General features: G+C 39.4%; 2 long non-coding RNA genes across 2 annotated transcripts; both read left to right on the top strand.

Moving 5' to 3' along the window:
• Window positions 1–7,135: 7,135 nt before the first annotated feature.
• LOC118430284 lies at window positions 7,136–11,028 on the top strand. The gene is made up of 3 exons (XR_004832833.1): window positions 7,136–7,299; window positions 8,641–8,795; window positions 8,945–11,028. It is a non-coding gene; the product is annotated as an uncharacterized LOC118430284 (long non-coding RNA).
• Window positions 11,029–16,538: 5,510 nt separating this feature from the next.
• On the top strand, window positions 16,539–17,225 carry LOC118430285. Its single transcript, XR_004832834.1, has 2 exons — window positions 16,539–16,630; window positions 17,172–17,225. It is a non-coding gene; the product is annotated as an uncharacterized LOC118430285 (long non-coding RNA).
• The last annotated feature ends 5,569 nt before the right edge of the window (window positions 17,226–22,794 follow it).

The raw sequence follows: 22,794 nt of genomic DNA, 5'->3' as shown, positions 1-22,794 counted from the left end.
CTAAAAGAGATCCGAGCCAAAAACTGAACGGCTGCATGGACGCATGTTTTTAGCGGTGAGAAATTCCCTTTTAGCCAGCCAAACTGATATCAAAAGTTAGATTGGTGAAAGCTTGCTTGTAACTGAAGAAATTAGCAGGTAAAGTTTGACAGCCGCGTGCTAGGTCGGAGGTACACAGCCCTGGGTTCTGAGTGGTGCGGCTGTACACTAGCAGGGAAAAAATTGCCTTTTGTGGGGATTGACTAATTGTAGCTTGTAATTGCTATAAACAACAAACCTATTTCCATCATATAGAGTAAATTTAATTTGCTCAACATAGAATGAAAAATCCGCTGACATTTCATGTAGCTTCATTATGAACGCGGCCATGCAAAACACGAATTATAACATAAAAGTTTATGGGAAGAAGAAACTCATCAATGAGACCTTTAGCAGAAGGATAGCTATTTTGAGGGTGATTTTGGCGGCAGTGGGCCAGAACAGATTTTCACTTTGGTGCTACCGTTGTTTGATTCTTTCGGACGCTTGCTTTCATTGCAATTTTCTATCACTGTTTTATCTCAGAACGTGTCCAGGAGATTTGGAGTAGATGGAAGTCCAACATTTTTTGCTTGCTTGCAATTGGATGTGGACTTCTGTTCGTAGCATCAGTTGTCATCGCTGGCATCCTGGCAGCTAACTTACTGAGCACTTCCGATGAAGGGGTAAGATAATAACTGTTGTTCACATGGGCCGAGTGGACATATGTGCATTATCTTTTGCAGACATTACTGGGAGTTGATTTTTTAATTTTTGTTTTACTTTTTATTGATTTTCAAACACAAGGTACACATATAGAGCAATAATACTGAAAGGACATGTGGAGCACAATAAATATAAATAAAACCAGAAAACAATGAGGATAAAGCATAGCAGTTACACATTTGGATATAACAAGGAAACGATAAACAGAAGTTGTATTATGTTATTCACAATGTTCTAACGATAAAGCTATATTCCCCCGTTTACCAATGTGTTCTTTTATCTTATCCACCCTTCTTGCCCTAATGTATTCTAGCATATGCTATGAACGTATGATATATATGGAATAAAGGCTTGTTGGTGTTTTTCCCAGGCAAAAGCAATCAGAACGAAGCAAACAATCACACAACTATGCGTAGCAAAAATTAGCCGGTCAAATCTGCAACGAGGATAGTAGCAGTTTCTTATAAATTACATATTGTGGCATTTTCTACTGGTTTGGATGCATTTTCCTTACAGATAAATGTGTGAATAATGTTAACGTAGGTGGCGCTTGGCTCAGAGATGCAGGAAAATGGCACGATGATCCTGGAATCCAGTACTCCATGGAAGACGACATTCTATGAAGAAAACAACTCAGCATTTGACGAGGTCATCTCGACTCCAACGTATTTGGTTACCAACAGCAGTGTGACCGCCGATGCCTCACCTGTTACAGCCACAATTCTGTTGCCCACCAGTAAGTAATGTTTGTTTAATGTTGTCCAAGAACTAATTAATTTTAACCCCATGAATGCTCATTGCAAGATATTGTAGGTGATGAACTTTATCATTTCTGTGATCATATTTGATGACAAAGGCTTATCTTCTACGAACCTTCTTACACAGACCTGACTGAGTGCGCCAAGAAATCATGTAAGCATGGGACCGGCCAGGACAGAGATGGGAATAACGCGTTTACTTGCTCACCTGGATGGACAGGACAGAACTGTAACCAAGGTAGTTATTTCCTAGACTTGTAGTTTTGTCCTTTTACATTCCGTACCTGCCGCAATCTAACATTGACTCCCCCAGAGGAAGCAATGACACAATATTTCATTCATTACTCAGACATTGACGAGTGCACCAAGAACCCATGCCAACATGGACGCTGTGTGAACAAAGATGGTGGCTACAAATGTACCTGCTCACCTGGATGGACTGGACAGGCCTGTGATCAAGGTAATTTATTTCCTAGACTTCTAGTCTTGTCCTGTCACATTCTATATTTATGCAATATAACATTGACTCCCTCAGAGTTAGAAATGACAAAATATTCTATGCATAACACAGACATTGACGAGTGCACCAAGAACCCATGCCAACATGGACGCTGTGTGAACAAAGATGGTGGCTACAAATGTACCTGCTTACCTGGATGGACTGGACAGAACTGTCAGCAAGGCGAGCTTTTCTTTTCTGGAATGTTCTATTCTTACACATTCAGCATCTAGCTACTATCTAAACTTTATCTATTTTCACAGTTAACAATAAAACAATATTTTATCAATCACACAGACATCAACGAGTGTACCAGGGACCCATGCCAACATGGACGCTGTGTGAACAAAGATGGCGGCTACAAATGTACCTGCACACCTGGATGGACTGGACAGAACTGTCAGCAAGGCGAGTTTTTCTTTTCTGGAATGTTCTATTCTTACACATTCAGCATCTAGCTACTATCTAAACTTTATCTATTTTCACAGTTAACAATAAAACAATATTTTATCAATCACACAGACATCAACGAGTGTACCAGGGACCCATGCCAACATGGACGCTGTGTGAACAAAGATGGCGGCTACAAATGTACCTGCACACCTGGATGGACTGGACAGAACTGTCAGCAAGGTAATCTATTTTCTAGACTTCTAGTCTTGTCCTGTCACATTGTGTATCTTTAATCTAACATTGACTCGTTCAGAGTTAGAAATGACAAAATATTTTATGCATAACACAGACATTGACGAGTGTACCAGGAACCCATGCCAACATGGTCGCTGTGTGAACAAAGATGGCGGCTACAAATGTACCTGCACACCTGGATGGACTGGAAAGAACTGTCAGCAAGGTAATCTATTTTCTAGACTTCTAGTCTTATCCTGTCACATTGTGTATCTTTAATCTAACATTGACTCGTTCAGAGTTAGAAATGACAAAATATTTTATGCATAACACAGACATTGACGAGTGTACCAGGAATCCATGCCAACATGGACGCTGTGTGAACAAAGATGGTGGCTACAAATGTACCTGCTCACCTGGATGGACTGGACAGAACTGTAACCATGGTAAGTTATTACCTAGACTTCTAGTGCTAGTCTTGTGCTTTCACATTCAGTATATGCAATCTAACATTGACTCCTTTCTGACAAAATATTTTTTTCAATTCACAGACATCAACGAGTGTACCAAGAACCCATGCCAACATGGACACTGTGTAAATAAAGATGGTGGCTACAAATGTACCTGCTCACCTGGATGGACTGGACAGAACTCTCAGCAAGGCGAGTTTTTCTTTTCTAGACTGATCTATTCTTCCACATTCAGAATCTGCTATCTAAACTTTAGCTATTTTCACAGCTAACAATAAAACAATTTTTTATTAATCACACAGACATCAACGAGTGTACAAGGACCCTATGCCATCACGGACGCTGTGTGAACAAAGACGGCGGATACAAATGTACCTGCTCACATGGATGGACTGGAAAGAACTGTAACCATGGTAAGTTATTTTCTAGATTTCTAGATTCGTCTTTCACATTCTGTGTATGCAATCTAACATTGACTCCTTTATGGCACAATATTTTATTCATTACACAGACATTGACGAGTGTACCAAGAACCCATGCCAACATGGACGCTGTGTGAACAAAGATGGTGGCTACAAATGTACCTGCACACCTGGATGGACTGGACAGGCCTGTGATCAAGGTGATTTATTAACTAGACTTCTAGTCTTGCCCTATCACATTGTGTATCTTCAATCTAACATTGCCTCCCTCAGAGTTAGAAATGACAAAATATTCTATGCATAACACAGATATTGACGAGTGCACCAAGAACCCATGCCAACATGGGCGCTGTGTGAACAAAGATGGTGGCTTCAATTGTACCTGCTCACCTGGATGGACTGGACAGAACTGTCAGCAAAGCGAGTTTTTCTTTTCTGGACTGTTCTATTCTTACACATTCAGCATTTGGCTACTATCTAAACTTTAGCTATTTTCACAGGTAACAATAAAGCAATCTTTTATTAATCACACAGACATCAACGAGTGTACAAGGATCCCGTGCCAACATGGACGCTGTGTGAACAAAGATGGCGGCTACACATGTACCTGCTCACCTGGACTGACTGGACAGAACTGTAACCGTGGTAAGTTATTTCCTAGACTTCTAGTGCTAGTCTTGTGCTTTCACATTCAGTATATGCAATCTAACGTTGACTCCTTTCTGACACAATATTTTTTTTCATTTCACAGACATTGACGAGTGTAACAGGAACCCATGCCAACATGGTCGCCGTGTGAACAAGGATGGCGGCTACCAATGTACCTGCTCACCTGGATGGACTGGACAGAACTGTCAGCAAGGCGAGTTTGTCTTTTCTTGACGGTTCTATTCTTACACACTCAGCATCTAGCTACTATCTAAACTTCAGCTATTTTCACAGTTAACAATAAAACAATATTTTATTAATCACACAGACATCAACGAGTGTACAAGGACCACATGCCAACATGGACGCTGTGTGAACAAAGATGGCGGCTTCAATTGTACCTGCTCACCTGGATGGACTGGACAGAACTGTAACCAAGGTAATTTATTTCCCTGACTTCTAGTTTTATCCTTTCACATTCTGTATATGCAACCTAACATTGACTCATTTATGACACAATATTCTATTCATTACACAGACATTGACCAGTGTACCAGGAACCCATGCAAACATGGACGCTGTGTGAACAAAGATGGCGGCTATAAATGTACCTGCTCACTTGGATGGACTGGAAAGAACTGTCAGCAAAGTGAGTTGCTTTAAATAGGCCCTTCTTTTGTGATAGAAATATATGTCTTGCATTTCTTAAGAAAGGAACAATCAACCTTGATGGGAATAAACTCATTGCTTCTTCTAATATCATTGCCTTTATGTAGACCTTGATAGCTTAAAATCAGTTTCTTCTCACACCGAGGATGTTTTTTGCTTGGGGTTTACAGTAAAATCTTCTTCCTCACACAGGGAGGAAGAGCTGTGGGTACACCAGCCTGGGATGCTGGAAGGACGTGCCGAGTGCCCGGGCCATCTCAATACTCGAGAAGACAGATCCACGACTAGATGGCCGCTACATAAGACGTACCAACGCCATAGACAAGTGTTACCAGGTTGCAGTTTCTCGTGGCTTTACCACGTTTGCTGTACAGCATGGCGGACAGTGTTTTGGATCTGCTGATGGGATCAACACCTACAAGAAGTACGGCCGTTCCACAGCCTGTAAAGCAGACGGCGAAGGCGGGCCTCATGCAAATGAGGTCTACCAGATTACAGGTTAGTCTATGTTAACGTTTTGTGGTTTAGGTATGACAGGAAGTGAATCTATCTATCTATGTCAATATATTTTAGATGCGACAACTCTTGGGCTTCTGTTTACACTTACATTTGAATTTATTTCAGTTTACTTTCTATACGTTTTATGTTATACTTATACATTTCTGTTCGGAGTAAACAAATATACACTTACTGAAAGGCAATTGGTCTGAGCTAGACCCTAAGCTATCTTTATTTCCTTTGTCCAATGTTCATTGGATGCTTGCTTAAATAAGTCCTTGGCTCCGCCTTCAACAGACTTTCAAATTGTAATGTTCACACAGACAAAGAAGAATATGCCAAGAACCCATGTCAACATGGACGCTGTGTAAACAAGGATGGCGGCTACAAATGTACCTGCTCACCTGGATGGACTGGAAAGTACTGTAACCATGGTAAGTTATTTTCTAGATTTCTAGATTCGTCTTTCACATTCTATGTATGCAATCTAACATTGACTCCTTTATGGCACAATATTTTATTCATTACACAGACATTGACGAGTGTACCAGGAACCCATGCCAACATGGACGCTGTGTGAACAAAGATGGTGGCTACAAATGTACCTGCTCACCTGGATGGACTGGACAGGCCTGTGATCAAGGTAATTTATTTCCTAGACTGCTAGTCTTGTCCTGTCACATTGTGTATCTTCAATCTAACATTGAACCCCTCAGAGTTAGAAAAGACAAAATAGTTTATGCATAACACAGACATTGACGAGTGCACCAAGAACCCATGCCAACATGGACGCTGTGTGAACAAAAATGATGGCTACAAATGTACCTGCTCACCTGGATGGACTGGACAGGCCTGTGATCAAGGTAATTTATTTCCTAGACTTCTAGTCTTGTCCTGTCACATTGTGTATCTTTAATCTAACATTGACTCCCTCAGAGTTAGAAATGGCAAAATATCTTATGTATAACACAGACATTGACGAGTGTACCAGGAACCCATGCCAACATGGTCGCTGTGTGAACAAAGATGGCAACTACAAATGTACCTGCTCACCTGGATGGACTGGACAGAACTGTAAACATGGTAAGTTATTACCTAGACTTCTAAAGCTTGTCTTGTGCTTTCTGACAGAACTGCCAGCGAGGTTAGTTCTCATTCTTCTATCCGTACAAATTCAGCATCTCAAATCTAAAACTGAGCTAGTATTCACACAATATGTCATTAATTACACAGACATTGACGAGTGCACCAGGAACCCATGCCAACATGGACGCTGTGTGAACAAAGATGGTGGCTACAAATGTGCCTGCTCACCTGGATGGACTGGACAGAACTGTCAGGAAGGTGATAGATTTTTTTCGTGGCTGTCATACACTTTGCAAACATTATCGAATTTTCATCCTTCCTTTTCTTTACTCTCTCTCTCTCTTGTTGCAGTAATGTGCACATCTATTAATGATATTTCTTTCTTTAACACGAAGACATCAACGAGTGTAGCAGGAAACCATGCCAACATGGTCGCTGTGTGAACAAAGATGGCGGCTACAAATGCACCTGCTCACCTGGATGGACTGGACAGAACTGTAAGCAAGGTGAGTTATCTATATTTTATAGTTCCTTTATTTACTTGAAGTATTCTTAGCATTTGCATTCTTATTTTTACACTTTGACCAACTTGTGTAATTAGGTTGCGTAACTTTAGAGACAACGTCAGCTGCTCTAGAGCCAATGCTTTACTGCAACCATCTAAGCCCATCTGGCGTTCGCTCACTGCATTTACTGTTTCGTTGCAGCCAAAAAATGTCAAAGAGGATTGAGGGAACACAACAACAAATGCTACGTTTTAATGAGATACAAAGTCACCTGGCATGATGCAGCATACAGGTGTAGGAGAAATGGTGCCTATCTGGCATCCATCACAAGCAAGGAGGAGAACTACTTCATTAAAGGTCTTATCTCTAATGGTGGGTAGTTAACAGATGATTAAATGTTACAAGGCCTTAATTAGTCTGAGAGATTTGATTTTTTTCCACAACAATATACATCTAATTTGGTGCTTCTAAGATTTAGAAAAAGTGTGATAAAAAAATTCCATCACTGAGACATCGGAAAGAGCCAAAACTATCATACAAGGAACCACCCAGGGAGAAAGACAGAGGGGTAGGCACTGAAAGGATGGGAGGATAACATCAGAGACTGGACAGACATGATACTAGTTAAAACATTAAGAAGACCAGAAAACCGAGAAGAGTGGAGGGTAGGTGTGGGTACCGGTACAGAAAATTCAGGTCCAGGTCCGGTCCAGGTCCAGAGGATCTGGTCCAGGTTCGGACCTGAACCGGGACCTTATTCAGTATGTGAAAAATGTGTCTATTTTACAACAAAGAAATGTATTTGGTAGAGTATTAGACTCACACTGGCGTTTTAAGATCAGACAAGACTAGCTGCCTCTGTACGATTGGCTGTAGAACTTGGTAGAAATGATTCTCTCTACTTCGCTCTTGTTATTTTCGTCGACCTGCAAGCGCCAAATCGTGTGAAATCCTGATCAAGTAATCTGTTCTTATTCCAATAGGTCCAACATCTGGTCCACCTAATTTTCTTTAGGTCCGTTTTTTCCGGACCGGTCCAATAAGAAAAATCGGTTTTGTGCAGCATACCGGTACCCACCCCTAGTGGAGGGAACTGTTTGGCCATTTTTTTTCTGGTGCCTCAGTCGTCAAGTTGATTATAGGATAGATTATATGAGACGTTAGAGAATCAACAGATTAGTATTATTGATCATGACTTGTTCCAAAAAGCAGTTACTCAGGCAACTGGATATGATTTGGACACGGTCAGACGTTTCAACTGGCATCCACTAGTTTTCGTCAGTGACACTGAAGTGATCTGGAAGAAACAGGTCTTTTATACTCTAACTATGGATGAAATCCAAACTTGTCTTCAGCTTGACTTTTCCTTACCTTTTATTTCCTCTTGGAATCCAAATTGCCTTTAGCTTAAAATTGTCTTACAATACAACGTTTCCTATTGGACATTTTAGTGTCACTGACGAATGGTGGATGTTAGTTGAAACGTCTGACCGTTTCCAAAATCATAACCACTTGCTTGAGCAATTGCTTTTTGGAATATCTTATTACCTGAATGTCAAACCTTCATCGACGTAGTATGAACTTGATTTTTTTTCAAAATGTTGTTAAATCTCCCATGTATAACTTTTATAACGACTGTTGAGCAGTATGAGTATAGTACTGCTGTAACAGATACTATTCACAGACAGATCATTTCCATTTACTTCTCTACAGCCCCTGATAAAGGTGTCTGGATTGGACTTCGTAAGAATGGGAGAGCTTGGAAGTGGAATGATGGATCACGATTCAGCTATCAGAATTGGGACCATGGTGAGCCTAACAACGATTTCTGGAACGGTGGAGAGGACTGTGTGAACATATGGTCTAAGGTGAGTGATCCCTTCTATCATAAAAAAGTAACGATATCTCTGAATATTAGTAGAGCATGTGCTTTTTAAAATTTGCTTTTTGCATGGGAGACTGTGTAGGAGTCGTGCTGAATAAAGTAACCATGTTTCGTATCTAACATTTCCCACAGACCGGCAAAAACTGGACAAACACCCTGAGATGGACATACGGAAGATGGAATGACAACAAGTGCAAAGAGACATTTCCTTACATTTGCGAAAAGTCAAAATAGTGACATACAAGCCAGTATTGAATGGTACTGCGTGTTTGGGGTCCCAGCATGATAGCAGTGGATAGGCTTTCCATCATCGAAGCAAATGGAGAAAGAGTGGATGTAAAAAATAATCAATCCACCCTTGCATTGCAGTATTGAAGAAATTTGACCGTAATCGCGATGTTAGGCATTTCAGTATCCATTCAAATAGAAGGTTGTCACTTAGCATTGAACTAGATGTCAAAGGTCACTTGCATGTCCAACATGGCATTTACTTTGTCCATATGGACAATAACGAAGCACATTATTAGCTCACATAATACATAAAGTCTTGTTGCTATACGGAAAATGCAGACGGCGACTGCAGCAGAAAATATGATTTCATTTGCAAGTAGTCAAAAAAGGGACATCCCAGAATATAAGTTTATCTGTGGCGGTAGTCAACTTTATGTTAAGGATTGATCGAAATCTTGTTGGTAAGCACTTTACTTTGTGTACGTATATTGTTTTTTTTTTTTTTTAATTGTAACATCAAAGTCACATCCAAGTTGGCGTAAAAAGTACGCACTGGTGCTGCAAAAGCGACCAGAGAAGCACGAAGAGTGGATGAAAAAGATTCTCCCTTCCATCGAAGTATGTTTGTTTTGACCAACATCGTACGTAATGTAGAGCAAGTTTTACAGTCAATCATACAATGGCAGTTAGCATTGTAGGCTTTTGAAACCCCAGTGGGAGTCGAATACTCCGCAATTCTTTATAGCGAAATGAACCATTGTGTTTAGTATCGTTCATTCACAAGTTTTCATATACTGAATCATGTCCAGGTTCAAGTCCGGACTTAAACCTGATCTTCTGGACCTAAATTTTCTATACCGGTACCCACCCATAGATGTGACAAGTCATCGTAATGTCCGCGACCTTGACTTTCAGTTATGAACAACCATGAAATATTCTTTCCATACGTCTATTTATTTTGATTTATGGTCTTATTGCTAGAAACAAAATCTAAGTACAAACGCTACAGAATCTGATTAGTGTCAGCAAGATGTTTCCATTGATGCATTGGACATAAGTCGCTTCTGTTCGCTGTGTACCTCAGACGAGGGGGGGGGGCAGTTTGCCGTTCGATTCACACCTGCTTGGCAGCAAATTTCTGTGAATGCAATGAACAGATCCAAGATACCTCCTACCCAGTTCTGCATGAATAAAAAAAATTTCATATCAAGGATGATGAAATCTTCAAGAGATTAATTTTTATGATGACACAAACTCATTACTATTACCAATAGTTTAGAGAGATGAGTTTTGGACTAGACCAGTTGCAGCTATTTTACCTTTTTGATATGCTTAAGACAACAAAAGTGGTGTTAAATCATATCACTTCTACTTATGTGCAGATTTACTTGCAAACTATAGTAATAAGTAGCAAGACTACAGAGGGTTGGTATAACAGGAACATAGCAGCAGTGAGGCTTGTATTAAAGTGACAAACATATTGCAAGCCGCAGTAATTATGTTTTTTCTCTTATTGCGCAATGTAACTAGTGCGAAGAACAAAGATTTTAAACTTGCAAACTTTTATAAGAACTAAGTCATGATGTAATAATAGTACTGCACAGAAAAGAAATTTTGAAATTACAAATGCCAATTCCTCTGTAGTTTATAGCTTGACTGTTGATTATGAAAATAACCCAGGAGCTGATAACAAATTGTTGAACATTTATAATTATAGTGTCAAAGTTGTAACTAAAGAAATAGGACAGCCTACATGTAGAAAACTAAGTGCATTTAGTTCTGTTTAACGCTGTTTATTGATATTAAATGATAATAATTCTAACTTCTCTACTCATGGTATAGTGTTGAAAAGAAGCACCTGGTGCTATACATGCATGTGAATTCCAAATTGGCTTAGGGCAGAATCACTTTATTGTTAACATTAAGTTAACAAGCAGAAATGGAAGTTGCCAAAGAACTTGTGTGATATTATTAAAGAATCTGAAATGGCATTCGTTTCTAAAGTGTTGAAGTTGTGGAATTAAGCACACTGGTTGAGATCCCTACACAGAAAAGAGCCGCTACTTTTTTTCTAAAGCTCAAGGTAGAATATGTACTATTATTCTGCGCAAGTTGAGTACATTTTTTATCAATCACATGGCTAGCAATATGAGTATTGTATGATGACGTAGAAATTTGCGATGTTCAATACACCAAGTGTACCCGCGATCTTCAGCCTGTGTTTTCTGTGCCATTTTCATTCTAAGTGGAAATTCTTAGCTTAATTCATATATTTTTGTAAAACATTTTGTGAATTACATTGATATTTGTACTAAAATGTAAGGTGGGATAGACGAAGGTCAAGGACTAAGACGAAGGTCAATGTGCACTTTTGGCCCCCTAGTGTGTGACGTTGGTATTGCAGCAGAGGTCCCGGTATGTGTACCTTGTGTCCTGGACATGCTCTGATCTTTTTGGTGGCAGATGGACTTCAATGTAGGGAAGAAGAAGTGTATGTTTAGGTCCCCTAGCAGCTTGTTTACGTGAAAGCTGCATTACGGTACACGATGAAACGTGCAATCACGTACGCAGATATACATATTAAAAGAAATCCTCCCAGCCATATTTTGAAAGCCAAATTATTCTCAGAACTCAGCTGACGCTGTCCTTATTTGGGCACAGTTCTTGAGCCGGGTTTCTTGTATAAGAGGTTGGATGACGACATCATATTTTGGACGTGGGTGCACTTTTGTTTCATATGCAGATGTGATTCTAAATGAGTCTAGGTGTGCTTTCTTCTTTACCGAAGCAACAGCGCTTTACAAAACCCTTGCTGTTAAGTCTTGTGTTTGGAATGTTCGGTCGCAGCGATTGTTGTGTGACATCAAACTAAGGTATTTCTAGCCGTCAGATTTCCCTTCCAAAGAATTCTTTTCTAGTCAAAATTAATTTTTGTTTTCGTTCTTAAACGATTTAACGTCAACATTCCAAGACGTCAAATAGCACGAGGTGTAGGCGTGTTTGCAATATGCGTAACGCTAGTTCACTTTAATCCGTGGGGTAACCTAGATTCGTTGCTGTAAAAAAAATGAGTATTTAGAGATTTCAGGTCAACGACGTGGGTTTCAAATATCAACATTTTAAAAATATTGCAGTGTGAAACTACCCTCCATCGACTTAACGATCCCAAAATATCCTATTTTTATATACAACGGATATAGGTTACCCTACGGATAAAGGTTATTAAATAACTAACGTTAAGTGGGTTAAAAGCAATGTGCGTTTTTGTTTCAATTTTCCATGAAGGCCTTTGACATTTGTTGCTGTTTTCAGCACATGATGTACAGAGACCATTCATTTGATATTAGGCGTTATTTATATAATATTGTACAAATTGGAAACATTATCAAATTATCAAATCTACACATGACAGTGGCATAGATGACTTTTTTCCCCGAAACATGTATATTTTGCCCTCATGTGATACGAGTCACGTACTTTGTCCATATATTCATGACCCTCGTCAAGAAGATTTTATTCCATAGTGTGTTTTTCTGTTAACATCAGACCTCAAAAAGCTATGAATGATATTCATTATGTGAGACAATTCTGATTAAGGGTCCCCTTTTTTGCGTGCAGGAATGGCGACAACCGAGACCACGCCGCCGTCGGAACAAGAGCACACAAAAAGGGAAAGTGTGGGCGTCACAACACCGAGCTCAAAGTTTCAGAAGGCACTGAAAAATACCAAAGAGAAAGATGTGACCGCCCCAAAGAGCAGCTCAGGACATCAACCCTCAGTGCCTAATATATACACACCCACTCCAACACGTGGGAAACATGCCCAGAAAGTAAATAAAGAGTTATCCTCCTCCATCGCTGACAAAGATCTCAAAATCCGAAGCAAGGCTGTCTATCGTGGGAAGCATGCATATGAACACACCATCGTCGGAGAACAGGCGGAAGCAGGCCCGTATGATTCCGCTCCTGGCATTCACACCGACAAGCCTCGATACCTTAACGTCGGAGATCACGTGGTGGTGTGTTCGGGACATGAATCAGAACACACTTACGGGTACCGAGAGGCTGAAGAAGTCAGTGAGGGGTATAAGGAAGGTCATTGCTCCCATTACTACAAAGACCCAGAGGATTGTTACGGCTACAAAGTGCCTGAGGAAGTAAACAAAGCATATGAGGAGGAGTCTCGTTCCCACGACTACGACAAACCAGAGGATGCTTACAAAGATCCTAAGGAAGTCAGCTTTGCATACAGGGCTAAAGGTATGTTACAGCGTTAAATACAACATTTAAATTCTTTGCATTGTATTGCATTGTATTGTATACAATAAGCCTGGAATTCAGCATTATTAGCTACCGCTGGGAGCGGACCAAAGCTTGCAAAGCTGGACTAGAGGCTAATGTACTATCATAAAAAAACAGTTTTATAGCGTATTGTAGACACACAAACAAGGGACACTGTTACGTAAATTTCAAATATGTTTTCAACTTTGAAAATTGACTGAAAGAGATTGATTTCTCATCACTCTTCGTCGCTATAGAGTAAATATCTGCATGGACAATTAATTAGCCATCAAACGACAACAAAGGTCCATATCTGAAAAAAAGTTGTGTCAGAAAAACATTTTGTTTTGGCATTTTCAGCAACTGAAAAGTTACTTCTTCCTTTGTATAAAATTTTATTGAATGTTTGTTTTAGAAGTCTGTTATGATTTTTTGAAGGTGGCACTAAAAGGGTGAATGAAAGGGAATGGCATACCGTTCATCATACCGTACACTGTGATGGAAAAAATAAATAAATACATTGATAAAATGATATACACCGGAACAACTTAACAATAGCAAGCAAAGTTTTGCTACCATACATTTGACTGTCGACGGAAAGGTGAACACCTGAACACAAGAATACTTGATAGAACTATTTTTAGTTTGGCAGATATAAAACGTAGCGCAAAACTACATTTTCCACTCTGAACCTATTCTATGTTGCTGTTGATTATCTGAGTTCATTTATTCATTGTATTTTGTTATGTGGCGCTGTTAAAATAGGTTTTTATAACTTGAGTGGAGCGCCACATTGTCCTTGTCATGTGTTAATGAATAAAAAAATATTCTATATCTTACAGTTACATAGATATTTCATATGTCTATAATTATGAATTGTACATTGAATTTAACGTCATGCAAAACTTAACCTTGGCCAATATCTACATTTTTACATCTGGCAAAATGGCTCTAAAACGCGTGTTGCCATGGCGACAAAGGGTGTTTGGCTATTTGAGGGGTTGTTGGCCAAACAGATTCTTAAATGGATGCTACCTTTGTTCAATCCTTACTGACGTTTGTCTCTGTTACCTGTTTTATCTCAGAACGTGTCGTGGAAATTTGGAGTAAATGGAAATTCAGCAGAGTTTGTTGGCTTGCAATGGGATGTGGACTTCTGGTCGTTGCAGCAGTTGTCATCGCTGGCATCATGGCAACACAGATCACTTTCGATGGGAGGGTAAGATAATAACTTTTGTTCACGTGGGCCGAGTGGTCATACGTGCCATACGTGCTTTATATATACTTTGCAGACGTCACTAGGATTGAGTTGATATTTTTCAAGCAATCATGAAGCTTTGGGTGACAAAAATACCCGGTCAAGTCTGCAAAGGGGATTTTATTAGTAACAGTTTCTTATAAATCACTTAATGGTTTGTATGCATCACCTTATGGATAAATGTGTGTTCCTAAACGTAGGTGGCACTTGCTTCAAAGCTGAAACAAAATGGCACGATGATCCTGGAACCCAGTACTCCATTGAAGACAGCATTCTATGAAGAAAACAACTCGGCATTTGACGAGATAGCAGTCATTGACTCGACTCCAACGTATGTGCCATTTACTAACAGCAATGTGACTTCCGATGCCTTGCCTATAAAAGTCACATTTCTGTCAACCACTGGTAAGTAATGTTAGTTTGAGAGTTTTACCCTTTGTTAGCCTCATCATGTCCAAAGCTCTCTACTAGTATTTTGTTAGTGATACTCTTTTTGAATTAATGCTAAGGGTCTAGTTTTTCTTTTTCATTTAGCTTCTTACAAAGACCTGGATGAGTGTACCAGGAAACCGTGCCAAAATGGACGCTGCGTGAACAAAGATGGCGGCTACAAATGTACCTGCTCACATGGATGGACCGGACAGAACTGTCAGCAAGGTGAGTTCATATTCAAATTCTGTACAGGGGCAAACCATATTTATCTCTTTTATTTCCATATCTATTTCTTCTAATATGTATATATATTATACATATCTGATTTCAATGTATCAAGTATTGAACCTCTAAAAGAGTTTCAAATTTGTAGTTCATGTACAAGATATTTTTGCGTATCATACAGACATTGACGAGTGTACCAGAAACCCATGCCAAAATGGACGCTGTGTGAACAAAGATGGTGGCTACAAATGTACCTGCTCACCTGGATGGACCGGACAGAACTGTCAGCAAGGTGAGTTCATATTCAAATTCTGTACAGGGGCAAACCATATTTATCTCTTTTATTTCCATATCTATTTCTTCTAATATGCATATATATTATACATATCTGATTTCAATGTATCAAGTATTGAACCTCTAAAACAGTTTCAAATTTGTAGTTCATGTACAAGATATTTTTGCGTATCACACAGACATTGACGAGTGTACCAGAAACCCATGCCAAAATGGACGCTGTGTGAACAAAGATGGTGGCTACAAATGTACCTGCTCACAAGGATGGACTGGACAGAACTGTCAGAATGGTGAGTTCTCTTTTTTTTATATTGTTATATGAACGTTTTGCAACCTCCAGCCTCCATCAGCAATTTTATCGCATAGTACAACGTTGTGCCTAGACGTTCTAGTGAATAGTGCACAGTTTTATAAGTACGAACGAAGTAAAATTGAACAGAATATGTAACGTCGTCTGTGTCGCGTGTTATTTATTATAGCAGAAGATGCAAAGTCCGAAACAAAATGCTTGGTGTCATTACTTGCCGTCTGCATACTGCCCTCCACAGTGTGTCCGGCCGCGGTTAGGTAATGAGCTGTTTAAAGAGCTTAGGCCAATAAATTCTACCCAATTTTTCCACCTTAACTGACAAATAGAATACAATTCTCTCATATCACAAAACGCACTCATTACAGGAAATGGGGGATTATTCGCCTTCCACTGTCTTGAAAAAAGAAGTCTACAAACCGAATAACTTATAATCTGGAGTTAGCCTTTAGACTAGAGTTGACACTTGTTCCTATAATTTTTGGTCTGTAATATTTCATTTTACCTGCATTTAGCCCACGGGCAAGAATGTGAATTAAATTCATAATGACTTTCCTTGTGTGAGAATCACAAATCTAACCACTGAAATCTTATCCCATCCTATTACCGATTACTACAGCTGTACAGTGCCCCAGTGAGTGGAGCAAATACAACAACCACTGCTACAAACTGATGACAGACAAAGTCAGCTGGTCTACAGCGAGCTCACGATGCAGGCAACACGGCGCAAGTCTTGTCTCTATCAACGACCAGGCCGAGAACAACTATTTTGCAAATCTGCTCTCGAAATGTGGGTATCAGTTTTTTGCACGTAAATGTTGTAACTTTTAGGTTTGCAAATCACGCAGCCATTCCTTATCATATCTCTCCCATCACTGAATATATGCATAAAGAATCATAATAGGGTATTAGTTGAACGCATACAGACGAAACGGAAGATAATGGTAAACAAGAAACAAGATCATAATGATTGGGTCAATGTGAAAATACTCTGAAGCAGGACCACTAAAACTTTGCGTCTTTTTTTAGCTGAAATTTGCCATATAACATTCAATTATTATTATATGAATGAGAAGCTATCTCATCCTTCAAGGAATGACAAAGGTCTTGTATACAAAGTAATGTATAGTCCTTGTGTTAACCGAACATGCAATATTTCCTTAGACTTGGGTCCATCATTAAAACTTTTCTACATTCGCTTTACTTACATTCACTTTGGTTTGATAAATTAGCCACGTGCAACGCTGGAAAAGAAGCAAAGACAAAAGCCTTTACTCCAGAGTCGTCGGAGGTTGCAACTAAAGTAACAGACTGTTGTCCTTTGATTGCAGTTCCTGATAAAAGGGCTGAGCCATTAATCTGGCTGGGTCTGCGTAAAGAAGCTGGACAATGGAAGTGGACAGATGAATCACCTGTTGGCTACACAAACTGGGCCCGGGGGGAGCCAAGTAACACTCTTCTTGTCTCGTTTTTCAAGGGAGAGAACTGCGCCGCAGTCTATTCCAAGGTGCGTGCTTCTTCCTTTTTTTTTGGAGTAAGATAGCTGAAATGTTATCGTCACTGTGTTTCTATTCCTTTTCATCAATATCTATCTAAAGAAAACTATCTTTAGTTTTTTTATCTTCACTGTCTTGGAGAACAAAGAAATTTCCATAGTCAATTAATTTAATTAATTTTCAATCAATTAGTCATAAAATAAGCGTTGCCATATTACGTGATCTGCATAAAAGACGAAGAAATTTTTACTTTGTGTGAAATGAAAAAAGAGTACTATTGCGGGGAATATGGTCATCTAATGTACATGATTGTACCCTAATTGCTGTGTTATTTTTTTGACAGACCGGCAAAAATTGGGTTTTTGGAAAAAAGAGGCACACAGGACAGTGGAACGACGCCCTATGCGACGCGAAGTACCCCTACATTTGCGAGAAACCAATTTAACAGCTGGAGTTGCACCACATCTCAAATCCTAAAATCTAATAATTTCAATGTCTCATCAACACCTAGCAATGTATGCGTACTACTATGAAGGCATTCACACACACACTCGAATTCTGCCTAACATTCTTGGTGAACAGTAGTTGTGTAGTAACAACGTATAAAAGTAGACAAATAAAACATTTCCAACACGAGCAACGTAACTTTGGTGATTGGTCACTTGAATTTTTATGATGACACAAACTCATTACTATTATCAATTAGTTTAGAGAGATGCGTTTGGACTAGACCAGTTGCAGCTGTTTTACCTATTTAATATGCTTAAGACAACAAAAGTGGTGTTAAATCAGATCACCGTTCTACTAATGTACAGATTTACTTGCAAACTATAGTAATAAGTAGCAAGTTTACAGCGGGTTGGTATTAACAGGAACATAGCAGCAGTGAGGCTTGTGGTATTAAAGTGACAAAAAATACTGCAAGCCGCAGTAATGATTTTTTTTCTCTTATTGCGCAATGTAACTAGTGCGAAGAACAAAGATTTTAAACTTGGAAACTTTTGTAAAAACTGAGTCATGATGTAATACTAGTACTGCACATAAAAGAATTTTCGAAATTACAAATGCCAATTCCTCTGTAGTTAATAGCTTGACTGTTGATTATGAAAATAACCCAGGAGCTGATAACAAATTAGTGAACATTTATAATTATAGTGTCAAAGTTGTAACTGAAGAAATAGGACAGCCTACATGTAGAAAACTAAGAGCATTTAGTTCTGTTTAACGCTGTTTATTGAAATCAAACGATAATAATTCTAACTTCTCTACTCATGGTATAGTGTTGAAAAGAAGCACCTGGTGGGTGCTATACATGCATGTGAATTTCAAACTGGCTTAGGGCAGAATCACTTTATTGTTTACATTAAGTTAACAAGCAGAAATGGAAGTTGCCAAAGAACTTGTGTGATATTATTAAAGAATCTGAAATGGCATTCGTTTCTAAAGTGTAGAAGTTGTGGAATTAAGCACACTGGTTGAGATCCCTACACAGAAATTAGCCGCTGCTTTTTTCTGAAGGTTTCAGCTCAAGGTACAAAATGTACTATTATTCTGCGCAAGTTGAGTATATTTTTATCAGTCTATTTTTATCAGGCTAGCAAAATGAGTATTGTATGATGACGTAGAAATTGTGATGTTCAATACACTGAGTGTACACGCAATCATCAGTCTGTGTTTTCTGTGCCATTTTCATTGTAGACAATGCAAAATAGTAAGGCGAGGGTTTGGATGATTCGTTTCTAGGATTGAAATAAACTAATACTAAACCAATTCTAAGTGGAAAGTCTTAGCTTAATTCATATAATTTTGTAAAAAAAAAATGGTAAATTACATTAATATTTGCACTAAAATGTAAGGTGGGATAGACGAAGGTCAAGGACGAAGGTCAATGTGTACTTTGGGCCCCCTAGTGTATGACGTCGGTATTGTAGTAGAGGTCTAGGTATGTGAAATTGTGTCCTAGACTTTTTCTGATCATTTTGGCGACTTCAATGTAGGTTTAGGTCCCCTCGCAGTTTGTTTTGACAGTTACGTTACGGTCCAAAGCTGAAACGTGCAATCACGTACGAAGATATACATATTAAAAGAAATCCTCCCAGCCAAATTTTGAAAGCCAGATTATTCTCAGAATCCAGCTGACGCTGTCCTTATTTGGGCACAGTTCTCGAGCCGGGTTTCTTTTATAAGAGTTTGGATGACGACATCATATTTTGGACGTGGGTGCACTTTTGCAATCGTTTTATGTGCAGATATGATTCAAAATTAGTCTGGATGTGTTTTCTTCAGTACCGAGGCAACGGGGCTTTACAAAATCCTCGCTGTTCAAGTCAGAAATCATAGCTGCGATACACACGGACATTTTGGGATGTTCTGTCACCGCGATTGTTTTATGACATCAAACTAAGGTATTTCTAGTAGTCATAGAATTATTTTTATTCAAATCAATTTTTGTTTTCGTTCTCAAACGGTTTTTGGAAATTTATGGCATAAAGTCAACATTCTAAGACGTCAAATGACAAGTGGTGTAGGTGTGCAATGTGTGTTCAAAGCAAGGTGCGCTCGTTTCAATTTTCTAGGTAGGCCTTTAAAATTTGTTCCTGTTTTCAGCATGATTATCTAATCTACATATGACAGAGGAATAGTTGACTATTTTCCCCAAAAATATGTATATTTTGCCCTCATGTGCTACGAGTCTCGTACTTTGTCCATATATTCATGAATCTCGTCAAGTAGGTTGCTTTCCATAATGTGCTTTTCTGTTTCAGCTTTTTTGGCGGTTTAACATCTCGTAACTCAGAAATCTATGAATGATATTCATTATGTGAGACAAGTCTGAATACGGTCCCCATTTTTGTGCGCAGGAATGGCAAACCCCGAGACCACGCCGCTGCCGGAGCAAGAGCACGAGAAAGGGGAAGGTGCGGGCGTCACGAAACCGAGCTCAAAGCTTCAGCAGGCACTGCACGAGGAAGGTGCCAAAGAGAAAGGTGTGACTGCCCCAAAGATCAGCTCAGCACATCAACCCTCAGTGCCTAATATATACACACCCGCTCCAACGCGTGGGAAACATGCCCGTAAAGTAAAAATCGAGTCCTCCTCTATCGCTGAGAAAGATCTCAAAATCCGAAGCAACGCCACCAATCGTGAAAAGCATGCATATGAACACACCATCGTCGGAAAGCAGACTGAATCTGGCCCGTATGGTTCCGATCCTGGCATCCACACCGACAAACAACCTGCCGCGGTTGGGCCCCGGTATCTTCACGTCGGAGATCACGTAGTGGTGTGCACGGGACATGAATCAGAACACACCTACGCGTACCGAGAGGCTGAAGAAGTCAGTAAGGGGTGTGAGGAAAATCATTGCTCACACTACTCCACAATCCCAGAGGGTGCTTACGGCTACAAAGTGCCTGAGGAAGTAAACAACGCGTATGAGGAGGAGTCTTGTTCCAGCGACTTCGACAAACCAGAGGATGCTTACAAAGATCCTACGGAAGTCAGCTTTGCATACAGGGCTAAAGGTACGTTACAGTATTCAATACACTTTTAAACTCTTTTGCATTGTATTGCATTACATTGTATTGTATGCAATTAGCCTGGAGTTTAGCCTTCTTATCTTTGGTCAGTGAGAGCGAGCTTTGGGAGCGGACCAAAACTAACAAGGCCGGACTCCATGCCAGGATAATGTGCTATAAGCTTACATCAGTTCCATAGCATATTGCACTCAAAAAGAAACATTGTTGCGACATTTTCAAACATGTTTTCTATTTTAAATATTGCCTGAAAGGATTTGAATTCTGATCACCCTTCGTCGCAAAAGAGTACATACATCTGGGGATAAGGAATCAGCAATTAATCGACAACAAACGTCTGTATCTAATGAAAAGTTGAGTCAGAAAACATTTTGTTTTGGCATTTTCAGCAACCGAAAACTTATAACTTCCTTTGTATCGAAATTTTATAGAATATATGTTTTAGTAGTCTGTTATGATTTTGTTGATATGGTAGCCTTGAAAATAGGACCTTGATAATGAATACCATACCGTTCATCATACCGTCCACAGTGACGGAAAAGCATAATAAATAAATTTATTTAATGATAAAGTGATATACACATTATACACAGGAACAACTTGACTACAGCTAGAAAAAACAATACATCAATGCTTGCAAACATGTATTTTACTTATAACGGTAACGTAAACACCTGGACACAAGAATACTTGATAGAACTATTTTTAGTTTGGCAGATATAAAACGTACTACATTTTCCTGTCTGAACCTATCCTATGTTGATGTTGATTAACTGAGCTCATTTATTCATTGTATTTTGTTATTCGGCGCTGTTACAATAAGTTTTTTTACAACTTGAGAGCAGTGCCACATGTCATGTGTTCTTGAATGAAAAAAAATTCTACATCTTACACTTAAATAGATATTTCATATGTCTATAATTATGAATTTGGAAGAAAATATTTTATACTAAGATGACATATGTACATCGAATTTAACGCCAGGCAAAACCTAACCTTCGACAATACTGTAAATGCATTTAAGTTCACGGGGATTTGATTTCGCGGTAGCAGGAAAATGAACTTTTCGCGGTTGTTTTTAATTTGCGGTAGCACCATGCACTGTAGTCTCTTACTGTTATGGAAAAATGTTCGCGGTGGTTTGAAATTCGCGGTGAAGCGGCCGCCGCGAAAACCGCGAACATTAATCCACCGCGAACATTTCTGCATTTACAGTATCTACATTTTGACATCTGGCAAAATGGCTCTAAAACGCGTGTTGCCATGGCGACAAAGGCTGTTCGGCTATTTGAGGGGCTGTGGGTCAAACAGACCTTTAGAAGGATGCTACCGTTTTTCAATCCTTGCTGACGTTTGCCTCCGTTACCTCAGTACGTGTCCGGGAAATTTGGAGTAAATGGAAATTCAGCAGACTTTACTGGCTTGCAATGGGATGTGGACTTCTGTTCATAGCATCAGTTGTCGCCGCCGGCATCCTGGCAACTCACTTCCTGAGCACTTCCGATGGGAGGGTAAGCTAGGAACTCTTGATTAAAGGTCCAATTGATCATATTTGGATTATCCATTGCAGACGTCTCTGGGAGTTGATGTTTTTTTAATTGTTGCTATTCAGTTGTTGCACTTTTAGCAATTGTAATAGCATCTAGTCTACATAATATTTCACGTAATACTATCGAATCACTGCATTTATCCTATGAGGGCAATAACATGCAAATAAATAAAGATCATCAAAGATCACCATTTAAATCAGGCCAGGGCAAAAGCAACAAGAACACAGCATACAATCGCACAACTATGGGTGACAAAAATACTCGGTCAAGTCTGCAACGGGGGTATTATCATAAGTAGCAGTATCTTATAAATCACATAATGCGACATTTTCTACTGGTTTGGATGAGTCAACTTACCTTACGGATAAATCT

The sequence above is a fragment of the Branchiostoma floridae genome, chromosome 14, assembly GCF_000003815.2.
Source record: "Branchiostoma floridae strain S238N-H82 chromosome 14, Bfl_VNyyK, whole genome shotgun sequence".
NCBI lineage: Eukaryota > Metazoa > Chordata > Leptocardii > Amphioxiformes > Branchiostomatidae > Branchiostoma > Branchiostoma floridae.
Note: the sequence above shows the minus strand (reverse complement) of the source record. Positions and strands in the feature narration are given on the sequence as shown.